The 13056-nt window shown below is 37.8% G+C and overlaps 1 protein-coding gene across 1 annotated transcript in view; it reads right to left on the bottom strand.

The window, feature by feature from the left end:
• Window positions 1-13056, bottom strand: part of NEGR1 (neuronal growth regulator 1) — a 966318-nt gene that overhangs the window by 219763 nt on the left and 733499 nt on the right. The gene's annotated exons all lie outside the window — the stretch shown is intronic.

Genomic DNA, 13056 nt, shown 5'->3' with positions numbered 1-13056 from the left:
ATGTTTGATGGGCCAATGCATCACTTTCCCAGGGTTTCATGTTTCTAATACAGAACTAGTCATTTTGAGCTTCATTTTTCAAGTTGGACAATAGATGAATGTTCCCACGGAGTGCAGAGTAAATTCAATACATTCTGGCTTTGCCTTCAACTGGAAAATGGCATCGGTGAGGGGAACACTTCATCTATACTTCAGTCAAACTTTACTCGAATAATAACTCCCATTTATTGAGTGATCACAGGGAGTCAGTTACTAGGCTGGGTGCTTTATGTTCATGATTTTTTCACAGTAGGACTCTAAGCTGAATGCTGGTACCCCAAACTTGGGAATGGAAAACTGCAGCTCAGAGAAGTTAAAAATTTGTTTAAGTTCAATAGCGACTTAATTACAGAATTTAGAATTGAAGCTAGCGACAGTTGACTTAAACTCTGAACTCTTTAAGTAGTCTATATTTCTCTACGACTATCCTCTATCCTTCCTTCCTTCCTTCCTTCCTTCCTTCCTTCCTTCCTTCCTTCCTTCCTTCCTTCCTTCCTTCCAGCCTTCCTTCCTTCTTTCCTCCCTCCCTTTCCTCCCTCCCTCCCTCCCTCCCTCCCTCCCTCCCTCCCTCCCTCCCTCCCTCCCTCCCTCCCTTCCTTCCTTCCTTCCTTCCTTCCTTCCTTCCTTCCTCCCTCCCTCCCTCCCTCCCTCCCTCCCTCCCTCCCTTCCTTCCTTCCTTCCTTCCTTCCTTCCTTCCTTCCTTCCTTCCTTCCTTCCATGTGGTTCATTCTACCTTGTATGCATTCTCGCTGATTTCCACAGATTAATTTCTGGTGCTTCCATCATCATGGAAATAAGATTCCCCTTCTCTGAGAAGTTTATTGAAATATCTCATAATTTACACTTTCTACCTCATGAGTATTTGTAAGCGTGACAAGCTTTCTTGTTAGTTGGCTGAAAGTAGAATAAATATCCAATTTATTTATTTTTAATCAGAGCTGAAATAACAGTGTCTATAAAGGAAAAAGTTTGTGATAAAAATGCTTCTTTGCAATTGAGAGATAATACAAAGGTTATGTGCCTGCCTTGCAAGTTAGCAACCGCAATTTTATCCCTGAATGGTCCCACAAGAACCATCAGGGGTCATTACCAAGCATAGAGTCAGGAATAGCCCTTGAGCACTCCCAGTCACAGCCCCCAAACCCAACTTCACCTCACGAACAACTTTTAAAAAAAGAAGATTATTTGTAGCAGCTCCACACTTTTATTCAAGTAGTTATTGAATCATCAGTCCTGTCAGATATGTCTCAGCACAGAAAGAAAAATTCCAGACATGATGAAGCATACACTTAAGGTGGGGGTAGGGCTTGAGGGTGGGAGTAAAGTTAATAAATAAAAATTTAAACAAAACGTACAGAGATGATATATAATATGGGGGAGGAAAAATAATGAATTGTGGAATGTAAAGTAAGGGGGAATGTAAAGGAAAGAATGGGTTGCATTTTTGTGTAAAGTCGCTGGGGTAGAAACCATTAAAAAGGTAAGATTTGAGCAAAGACTACATGTAGATGAGACAGTTCACTCAGTGGCAGTTGGGAGACAGAGCTTTCTAAGAAGAGGAAACAGCTTACAGAATAGCCTAAGACTAAGGAATAATTTGGTATTTTGGGGAACTTCAAAAAGATCAGTACAACTGAAGCAAAGAGAAAGGAGAATAACAGGAAACGTAGTGTGATGGCTAACTTTGAGTTAACTTGACCGGTCACAGAAGAACCCGATATTTATTCTATGTTGTTTCAGTATGTTTGTGAAGGCCTTCTGTATGAAATCAGCTTCTGAATTTTGTGGAATCATTAAAGCATATTAAGCTCTCTAATGCTGAGTATGCATCATTTGATCCATTTAGAGTGGGATGGATTAAAATGAAGGAATTCATTCCTTTTCTCCCTGGATGTTTGCATTCTGACTCATAGTCTTCTGATCCTGGACTGAGAATTACACCATTGGTTTGTTCTCACGTCTTCAGGCATGAACAAAATTAAAACTGTAGCTTTTCCAGGCCTCCAGTTTACAGACAGCACATCTGGGTAATTTTTATCCTTTCTAATTATTCTAGCTAATACATTCAGTGCCTTATTCTCTATCTCTGTTTCTATGTTTTTCTCTCTCTCCTTCTGCCTTACTCCCTTCTCTCCTCTTCCTCTCTTACCCCATCCCACCCCTGCCTAGCCCTCTCTCAGTCTTATCCACACAGATATTAAGATAGGTAGGGGTCTATTTCTCTGGATAACATTCACTGAGTGTGTGGACCAAAACTGTATAAAGAAAGAGCAGATAAAATGTTGAGGTCCATTTTATTTTATTTTATTTATTTATTTATTTATTTATTTATTTTTTAATAGTGAGGCACCATGAGGTACAGTTGTAGACTTACACATTTTTGTGCTTGGGTTTCGATTATACAATGATCAAACACCCATCCCTCCACCAGTGCGCATTTCCCACCACCTCGGATCCCAGCATCCCCTCCCCCCCAGCCCCTATCCCACCCTGCCTCTGTGGCAGGGCATTTCCCTCTCTCTCCTTTTGAGTGCCATGGTCAGCAAAAGAGGCATTGAGTGGCAATCATGCTTGGTCGACAGTCTACCCTCAGCATGCTCTCCCATCATGGGTGGATCCTCCCAACAACCTTTATTTGGTGTTCCCTTCTCTTTCTGAGCTCCCCCTTCCCCTAACATGTGTGGTTGTCCTCCGGGTCATTGAGTAAAATTTCTGGTACTAATCTCTGCCATACTTGGGTGTTAGTTTCCTATTTTGTTACTTTATGTTTCCCAGATGAATGCAATCTTTCTATGTCTATCCCTTTCTTTCTGAGTCATTTCGCTTAACATGATACTTTCCATGTAGTACCACTTGTATGTAAACTTCATGACTTCGTCTTTCCTAACAGCTACATAGTACTCCATTGTGTAAATGTGCCAGCGTTTCTTTAACCAGTCATCTGTTCTCGGGAACTCAGGTTTTTTCCAGATTCTGGCTATTGTAAAGAGTGCTGCAATAAACAGACAATTGCAGATGTCACTTCGGCTATACTTTTTTGCCTCTCTGGGATATAATACCCAGGAGTGGTATTGCTGGGTCAAATGGGAGCTCAATTTCTAGTTTTTTGAGAATCATCCATACTGCATTCCAGAAGGGCTGAACCAGTCGGCATTCCCACCAACAGTGAAGGAGTGTCCCTTTCTCACCACATCCTCGCCAGCACCGGTTGCTTTTGTTCTTGTGGATATGGGCCAGTCTCTGTGGTGTGAGGTGATATCTCATTGTGGTTTTGATCTGCATCTCCCTGATGATTAATGATGTGGAACATTTTCTCATGTGTCTTTTAGCCATTCGGATTTCTTCTTTGTCAAAGTTTCTATTCATTTCATCTCCCCATTTTTTGATGGGGTTGAATGTTTTCTTTTTGTGGAGTTGAACCAGTATTTTGTATATCCTTGAAATTAACCCCTTATCAGATGTGTAGTTGGCGAATATCCTTTCCCATTCAGTTGACTGTCTTTGTATTTTGGCCACTGTTTCTTTTGAGGTGCAGAAGCTTCTTAGTTTAAGATAGTCCCATTTATCTATCTCTGTTTTCACTTGCTTGGCCAGCGGTGTGACATCTTTGAAGACACTATTAGCTTCTACGTTATGAAGGGTTTTGCCAACATTTTCCTCAATGTATCTTATAGATTCCGGTCTGATGTTGAGGTCTTTAATCCACTTAGATCTTACTTTTGTACATGGAGTTAGGCAGAGAACTGAGCCCATTTTTTTGCATATAGCCATCCAGTTTTGCCAGCATAATTTGTTAAAGAGGCTTTCCCTGCTCCACTTTTTTCTTGCCCCCTTATCGAAGATTAGATGCTCGTATACTTGGGGGGGGGGGGGACATCAGTATATTCAACCCTGTTCCATTGGTCTACAGCTCTGCCTTTGTTCCAGTACCATGCTGTTTTAATTATTACTGCCTTGTAGTAGAGTTTGAAGTTAGGGAGGTTGATTCCTCCCATTTTCTTTTTCCCTAGAATTGCTTTAGCTATTCGTGGGGGCTTATTGTTCCATATGAATTTCAGGAGTGTTTGTTCCAATTCTTTAAAGAATGTCATGGGTATCCTAATAGGGATTGTGTTGAATTTATACAGTGCTTTGGGAAGTATTGCCATTTTGACAATGTTAATTCTCCCGATCCATGAACAGGGGATATTTTTCCATTTCCTCGTATCCTCTTTTATTTCCTGAAGTAGAGTTTTGTAGTTTTCTTTGTACAGGTCCTTTACTTCCTTAGTTAAGGTGATTCCTAGGTACTTGATTTTCTGGGGCACAATTGTGAATGGGATTGTTTTCTTCATGTCTTTTTCTTCTCTTTCACTATTTTCATATAGGAAAGCCATGGACTTTTGGGCATTGATTTTATAACCTGCCACTTTACTATACAAGCCTATTGTTTCTAGAAGTTTCTTGGTAGAGGTTTTAGGGTTTTCTAAGTATAGTATCATATCATCTGCGAATAGTGAGAGCTTGATTTCTTCCTTTCCTACCTGGATGCCCCTAATATCCTTTTCTTGCCTAATCGCTATTGCAAGTACTTCCAATACTATATTGAACAGCAGTGGAGAGAGTGGGCATCCTTGTCTCGTCCCTGATCTTAGAGGGAAAGCTCTCAGTTTTTCGCCATTGAGGACGATGCTTGCTGTAGGCTTGCGGTAGATGGCTTTAACTATATTGAGAAAAGTCCCCTCTATCCCCATTTGGCTAGGGTTTTCATCATAAAGGGGTGCTGGATCTTGTCAAATGCTTTCTCTGCATCTATTGATATGATCATATGATTTTTATCTTTTCTTTTGTTGATGTGGTGGATTATGTTGATTGATTTCCTAGTGTTAAACCAGCCTTGCATCCCCGGGATGAATCCTACTTGGTCATGGTGTATGATCTTTTTGATGAGTTGTTGAATTCTATTTGCTAGTATTTTGTTGAGAATCTTCGCATCCGTGTTCATCAGGGATATCGGCCTGTAGTTTTCTTTTCTCGTGATATCTTTGTTTCCTTTTGGTATTAAAGAGATATGGGCTTCATAGAAACTGTTTGGGAGAGTTTCCGTTTTTTTCAATTTCCTGAAAGAGCTTGAGAAGGACTGGAAGCAGGTCCTCCTTAAATGTTTGGAAAAATTCGCTAGTGAATCGATCTGGGCCCGGGCTTTTGTTTTTGGGAAGGCTTTTGATTGCAGTTTCTATTTCGTTGATGTTAATAGGTCTATTCAGATACTCCAGGTCTTCTTGATTCAGCTTTGGGAGTTTATAGGAGTCCAGGAATTTGTCCATTTCTTCTAGGTTCTCTTGTTTCGTGGCATACAGACTTTCAAAGTAGTCTCTGAAGATCTTTTGGATTTCTTTGGTTTCTGTTGTGATATCCCCCTTCTCATTTCTGATTCGGTTTATTAGGGTTCTCTCTCTCTGTTTCTTTGTGAGTGTTGCGAGTGGTTTATCTATCTTGTTTATTCTCTCGAAGAACCAGCCCTTGGTTTCATTGATCTTTCGGATTGTTTCTTTGGTTTCCATGTCATTGATTTCTGCTCTAAGTTTTATGATCTCTTTCCTTCTGCCTGATTTAGGTTCTTTCTGTTGATCCTTTTCTAAGGACTTGAGCTGTGAGGTCAAGTTGTTTATGTGCACCATTTCTACAGACCTAAGATATGCTTGCAGAGCTATAAATTTTCCCCTTAATACAGCTTTTGCTGCATCCCATAGGTTCTGGTAGCTCGTGTCTTCATTCTCATTTGTTTCCAGGTATCTTTTGATTTCGTCCTTGACTTCGTTCCTGACCCATTCATTGTTCAGCATCGAGTTGTTTAATTTCCAGGTGTTTGATTTGGTTCTCCGTGTCTGTGTGTGATTCACTTCTATCCTCAGTGCATCATGGTCTGAAAGGATGGCTGATACTATTTCTATCTTCCTTATTTTGTTGAGGTATGTTTTGTGTCCTAGCACATAGTCTATTTTGGAAAATGTTCCATGTGCACTGGAGAAGAATGTGTATTCTTTCTTTTTGGGGTGTAAAGCCCTGTATAAGTCTATAAGCCCTCTCTCTTCTATTTCTTCTTTCAAAGCCAATGATTCCTTGCTGGGTTTTGTTCTTGTTGATCTGTCCAGAGGTGATAGGGCAATGTTGAAGTCTCCACGTACTATTGTGCTGCTTGCAATGTCCTCCTTAAAGTCTGTTAGCAGTTGTTTTAAATATTTGGCTGTTCCCTCATTAGGTGCGTATACATTTAAGAGTGTGATCTCTTCCTGTTGTACGTATCCCTTGATGAATAGAAAATGGCCTTCACTGTCCCTTCTAGCCTTTTTCAGGGTGAAATTAATGTTGTCAGATACTAGTATGGCCACCCCAGCTTTTTTACAGGAGCTGTTTGCTTGCAGGATTGTTTTCCATCCTTTGACTTTGAGTCTGTGTTTGCTCTGAGTGTTGAGATGAGTTTCTTGTAGGCAGCAGAATGTTGGGTTCTGTCTCTATATCCATTTTGCCACTCTGTGTCTCTTCAATGGTGAATTGAGACCGTTGACATTGAGAGAGAGTATGGTTATGGGGTTTTGTGTCTTGTTTCTGTGCGGGTGTGTTGTGGTTGTAGGGTTTGTCTTGTCTTATAGTAGCCCCTTTAGTCCTTGTTTTAAGTTTGGTTTTGAGTCTATGAAGTTCCTGAGCTGCTGTTTATCTAGAAAATAGTGTAGCTTTCTATCTATTTGGAGTGAGAGTTTAGCCGGATAGAGTATTCTTGGTGAAGCATTCATTTCAGTGAGTTTTTTGACTATATCTCGCCACTGTCTTCGGGCTTGTAGGGTTTCCTCTGAGAGGTCTGCTGTGAATCTCAGGGGTACTCCTTTGTATGTGATTTCCTTTTTTGCCCTTGCTGCTTGCAGTATTGTGTCTCTATTGGCAGCATCGATCATTCTGACTATAATATGTCTTGGGGTGTTTCTGTTGGGGTCTCTTTTAGCTGGCACCCTTCGGGCTTCTTGAATCTGGATGGCTGTATCATGGAGCGCTGGGAATTTTTCGGCAATAATTTGTTTCAGCAGGTTTTTTTCATTGGGATTGTTTCCTTGAGCTTCTGGTAGTCCAATGATTCTAATATTGTTTCTTCTGGAATCATCTCGTAGGACTCTGATTCGCTCTTGAGCTATTTTGAGGTCCCTTGCCATCGTTTGCTGTTGTCTGTTGGCTTGATGCAGCTGATCTTCCAAGTCACTGATTCTTTCCTCAGCTGTGGTCGTTCTGTTGTTGAGGGCAGGAGGTCCATTTTAAAGATCTGGACTATACTCTGAACAAAACAGTGAGCCCCTACACAGGGGGAATATGATCTGACTTTTATTTTAAAGGTATCTCTCTAGCTACTGTGTTGAGAAAAGATGACAGAGAAGCCAGGATAAAGGTTAAGGACTAGTAAAAAAGATGTAAGGTCAGTTCCAGCTTGCACTGGAGATAGTGGAAAGTGGTTGGGTTTGAAGTTTATTATTAATTTGGAAGCAATAGAATTTATTGACAAATATTAAAGTAAGAGAGAGGAGTCAGAATGATTAATTTAGTGTAATTGAAGGTTTCTGGGATGAGGATAAAGGTAAGGAGGTGTATTTTAGAGGAAATCATTAGGGGTTATATGAAAGTGCCATTTTTGCAATAGTCTTAATTATTTAAAAACAGTTTTACTATCACATTTAATCAGAGCCGAAGGCACAAAGATTCCCCATATATATTGTCCCAATTAATGGACAGCCTCTTCATTTGTCAATGTCTTTAACGCAATGCCGTATTTTCTATCGTTGATGAATCCAGATTGATGTTATCACTATAACCCCAATGATAGCTTATAATAGGATACTTTCTTGGTCTTGTATATTCTAAGGTTTGGAAAAAGGTTTTATGGCATATGCTATCATTATAATAACATGTAATTGTTCTCATTACCCTAAAAATCTGCTGTGCTTTGTCTATTCATCTCAGCTCTTCACTCTAGCAACTCTAATCTTTGTATTGTCTCTTTATTCTTGTGTTTTCAAAAATGCAGTTGAAATAAAATGTGTATACTCTTCACATTGACTTTCTGTACTCTTAAATATGTACATAAGTTTCATCCATGTCTTTTCATTGCTTTGATGCATATTTTTGTTTCAGCACAACATAATCTTCTACTATCTGGATGAGCCATTACCTTACCAAATAACATTTTGTTCCTTCCAATTATTCAAAATTATGGAAAAGTGCTATAACATTTATGTGCTCCTCTTTGTATTTTAATACATTGGAAAGACATGATTTCAATTCCTTTCAATACCAAGAAGTATTACTATTAAATTGTGTATTTAATAGTACTGTTGAATGTACTGTTGCATTTATTAAAAAATTTTTCAAAAAACTGTCAAATTCCCTGGTGGTTGTAGAAATTTGCATGACCTTACCACCATTGATGATATAGAGTTCCCATTTATTCATATCCTAGTTAATGGAGGTGCATTTGGAGTTATCAATGATTCAGATTTTGGTCATTACAATGGATGTTTAGTAGCACTTACCAATATTAATTTGTACTTCTCTGATTATAAGAACATTTTTGATATATCTGTTGTTCATTTGATTAGCTGCATATTGAGATATCTGTTAAGTTCTATAGTCAATTTTTAATTGGATTGTTTGTTTTATTGTTGAATTTAAGTTCTTTTTGCATAGATTTGGACAAAGGTCCTTACCAGATAATGTGTTTTATAAATATTTTCTTGTAATCTATGGCTTACATTTTTATTTTCTGGATAATATGTGACATAATCAGTTTTTTCTTTTACTTTATTATGGCTTGTCAACTACACACACACACACACACACACACATATATATGTATACTCTATTTTATACCTAAAATCACCAAAAACACAATGTCTCCTTGATATTTCACTCTGAATTATATTCTAGAATTTTCTATGCTTGTCTTCTTTTTAAAAAAAGTATTTTCAATTCTCTCAATCTTTCTTAACATTGTAACATATTTTAAATAACACAGTGGGAAAGAGTTTAGTATAGTAAGAACCATGAAGATGCAAGTACTAATTCTTTCAGACAAATAACCTAAATAATGTTCACTTTTAATATATTTTACATTTCTTAAAACAGCAATAAAATACAGCTTAATATTTTTTTAATAAGTGGTGGATATGAAAACCGTAAGCATTTTTACAACAGAACATTGCTTTCCCTTTTAACAATATCCTAGCAAATACTTCACTTTTTGTTAAGTTAATTTATACTTTAAAATTATTGAACCTCTATTTCTCTGTTATTTTTATTCTTAATCGTAAAAGTTCAATTGACAATTCTAGAAAAATATGCTACAGGAATATTTTATTGAAATGCTTGAACATAATGTGTTTATTGTTTATTTATTCTTATTTTTGTTTTTGTTTTTGGATCACATCTGGCAGTGCTCAGGGGCTACTTCTTGGAAGTCAATCTTCATAACGACTAGGAGACCACATGTGGTGCTGGGGATCAAACTTGGGACTCCGTCATGCAAATCATGTACTGCAGCCTGTTTAACTGTCTCTCTCGATTGTAACAATAAGTTGGTGTTAAGCAGTAAAAAATGTTTACTAAAAACAATGAGTAATGGTCATGAGATTAGACACACACAGATATAAATATAATTTACATACACAACCATGCAGTATAAAAAGTCATTTAACACATTTTAATTTTCTTTGTTAAGCAAATATTTATATCCCCTAGAAGAGTCAATAAAATAATAAGCAAAGCTGCATTTATTAATGATTATGAAACTGCAAATGGTTTTGTTTGTGGGAGATGCAGGGATGATTTATTCACTCTAGTTCACACAGGCTTTCATCTCCATCTCCCTGTCATGCTAAGAGGCTGCAATCTTTTATGTTATCCAACTATTACTGAGGATGAAATAACCATATGCAACAGGAGATTCATCATGAGCTTCTATTGATAATCTGGTTAGTTTAATTACTCTCTTTGTCAAAAGGGATATGACTCATTACAAACAAAACCATGAAATCCAGAACGTTGTCTGAAAATCCAGGCGTAATGAGCCAAAATAAAAACCTAATTTGTCATTAAAGGCCTTTTATGTAACACTGTGCATTTGCCTCAATACAAGGTGATTTACATCATAAGTTAAAGGCACATGATACTGAGGTTCAGTGGACTACGATGCACACTGTAAATGGCAAGATATCTAAAATGTCACACGAAGGCATAGAAAAAGAAGGGATCACAAGTTAATAACAAGCAAAACACTAAGTCCTAAGGGCATATTGTTTGTAAGGGAAGCAAATGGCTATGTGCTATGCATAATCAATATGGATGGAAATCTCATGCAGATTTCATATTCAGGCTAAATGATCATGATCATTTATAACATAAATTTTGATAGTGAAGGTCTTATTGAACTGGGGGATGTTCATGAATGAATACTTATCTGTAATATTTGGCCTATTTTAAAATGACTTCAAAAGGAGTAGGATTAATTCACTTATTTCTTCACTTTTAATCAGTTCAATAAATATATGCAGTAGGAATAAGCTAATGAAAAAATAATATTCCTGACCTCAAACAGTATTTTAAAACTGCATTTGTATGCATGTCTGTGTATACACATATGTATATTAACACATACATGTAAGCATGCACATATAAGTACATAAATAAATAATAAAATATTAGGGAATTACATAAATTAAAATGGAAATTAAGTAGAGTATATCAGGAAGAAAGCAAGATGGTATTGTATGTTTCAGCACCAGACCTTCTTGTTAATAAGCCAATATTTGAGCAAATAATTGAGATTTGTGAGAATTGGAGATATTTTACTATAAACATTTTTTATAGTCAAAAAGTAAGGAATTAAAAGAAATGGAAAAGTTAAAGGTCCTGAGTTGAGACCAATCCTGAAATATGTTCAACAGATTTATGGTTCAGCAAAATGATTATAATGGTTTGAGCAGAAACAATGAGTCTAAGTCTAGAAAAAATATATAATCTAGAAGAAGACATGGCCATTTGTTCCAAACGGTCAATGGCAACAGACTCTGGTATTCAGCCTACAGAACAAAGCTTGACACTCTGGTAATAAGTATACTGTTGAAACATTGTATGCCAAACTTTATTATTGGCAATATTGTTAATAACAGCACCTAAAGAAAAATCAAGAAATATAAAGTTATAAATTTATTTATTGAATCATCATGAGAACAGTTACAAAGCTTTCAGGTTTAAGTCTCGGTCATACAATGATCAAACACCTATCCCTTCACCAATGCATATTTTCCACTACAAAGAACCCCAATATACCCCCTATCCTATCCCCCATGTCTGTGAGGCAGATGATTTCCACTGAACTCTCTCTCTACTTTGATTACATTCATTTATTTCAACAAAAGATGCACCATTATTATTTGGAGTTTTCCCAAAAAAATCAAGCCTGGTGAAAAGACATTGTGAAATAATTTGTTTTCTATTGCTGGTTATGAAGACCGTATGATTTTGGATTTATGATATTTTACTAATTAAGTCTGGAGGGATTTCTGCCAAAACCCTCATAGTTCCGAGATTGGTTTGTGTGCCTCTAGGTCCATGGCTGTGCCAGAGAGCCGCTCATGGGGGGCTACTCATGGTCTCGGTGGGACAAGAAGGATGTGCCATTCCACCCCCCTTCCCATGAAGCTGCAGTTGCCCTGTCACTACTGGCTCATACCTGGCTGTCCAAGAAGCTCTGAGATGGCAGGCACCGTGCTGCTGGGGGAGAAAAAGGCAGAAGAGATAGACACCCTTTCCCACCCACCCTCCTCTGTGGCACCCCTAGTGTAAACAGCCTGGCACAGAGTTCAGTGGCATGATTATTGGGACCTCATTTTATGCTTCCTTCCAAAAGAAGCAGCTGTGGGTTCTGGAAGGTGGCTGATGAGGAGATTATCTGGCACCTGCAGGAGGCGGCTTATGGGTGTGATCCCTGGGTCACTGGTGATTGGAGGAAGCAAGCAGAGGAACTCTGTTTCTGGGTCCCATTGAGCCCACAAATTGAGCCCACGAATAAAACCACAAAAGGTTCTACCAGTACCAATCAACCTGTGGTGTAAACAAACAAAATAACTTTACTGAGACCATGTTGAAGGTGTTTCATGAGCTCAAAGAAATGATGGCACACAGTCAGTAAAGATCAAGAAACTACCAGAGAAATTAGAATACTACAATCAGGAGTGACAAATGAAGAATCTGATTGGTGGAATAAAAAATGAAGATAAAGATCTGAGCTGTAGAAAACAGCAGCTAAGGAAAAGACCAAGAAACATGAAGATGAGATATAAGAAACCCTCTAGAAAACAACAAAAGTTGGAAATAAGTTTGAAAGGAAATAAAAAGCACCACAGAAAACTATGGGATGAAGTCAAAAGGAAAAATATAAGAATCATCTGGGTACCTGAAGAAAAAGAAGGATGATTCAATGAAGAATCACTAAGTAAGAATTTCTCAAAGCTGAGAAGTGCAGGGACTGAGCTCCAAGAGGCCAGAAGGGTCCCTGTGAAAGTAGACCCAAATAGAAAAGTCCAAGATGCATTGTAATCTGAATGACAAAAGTCAAAGACATAAACAGAATACTGAAAGTAGCAAGATCAAAAAGGGAACTTACAAAGGAAACCTCCTAGGAATCCTAGTGTATCTATCAAATGAGACCCTCTGAGACAGAAAAGAAAAATGCAATAGAGTTTAAAAAATGTAATAAAATGAACACTTCACCAAGAATATGCTATTCAGCTCAATTATCATCCTGATTTGAAGGAATGATACAGAAGTTCATGAAAAGGCAACAGCTTAGGGAATTTGCGGCCTTGAAATCAGCTTTGTAAGAAGCACTAAGGGAACTTCTTTAAAAGGACAAGACAAATTTCTCAGTCTTTTGTCAATGAGTATGGAATTATCTCATGATGCCCTCTACAAGATTTAGAAACATCAGTTTTGCTTAAT

The sequence above is a fragment of the Sorex fumeus genome, unplaced genomic scaffold, assembly GCF_029834395.1.
Source record: "Sorex fumeus unplaced genomic scaffold, SorFum_2.1 ptg000047l, whole genome shotgun sequence".
Classification (NCBI taxonomy): domain Eukaryota; kingdom Metazoa; phylum Chordata; class Mammalia; order Eulipotyphla; family Soricidae; genus Sorex; species Sorex fumeus.
This window is presented reverse-complemented; position numbering and strand designations above follow the sequence as displayed.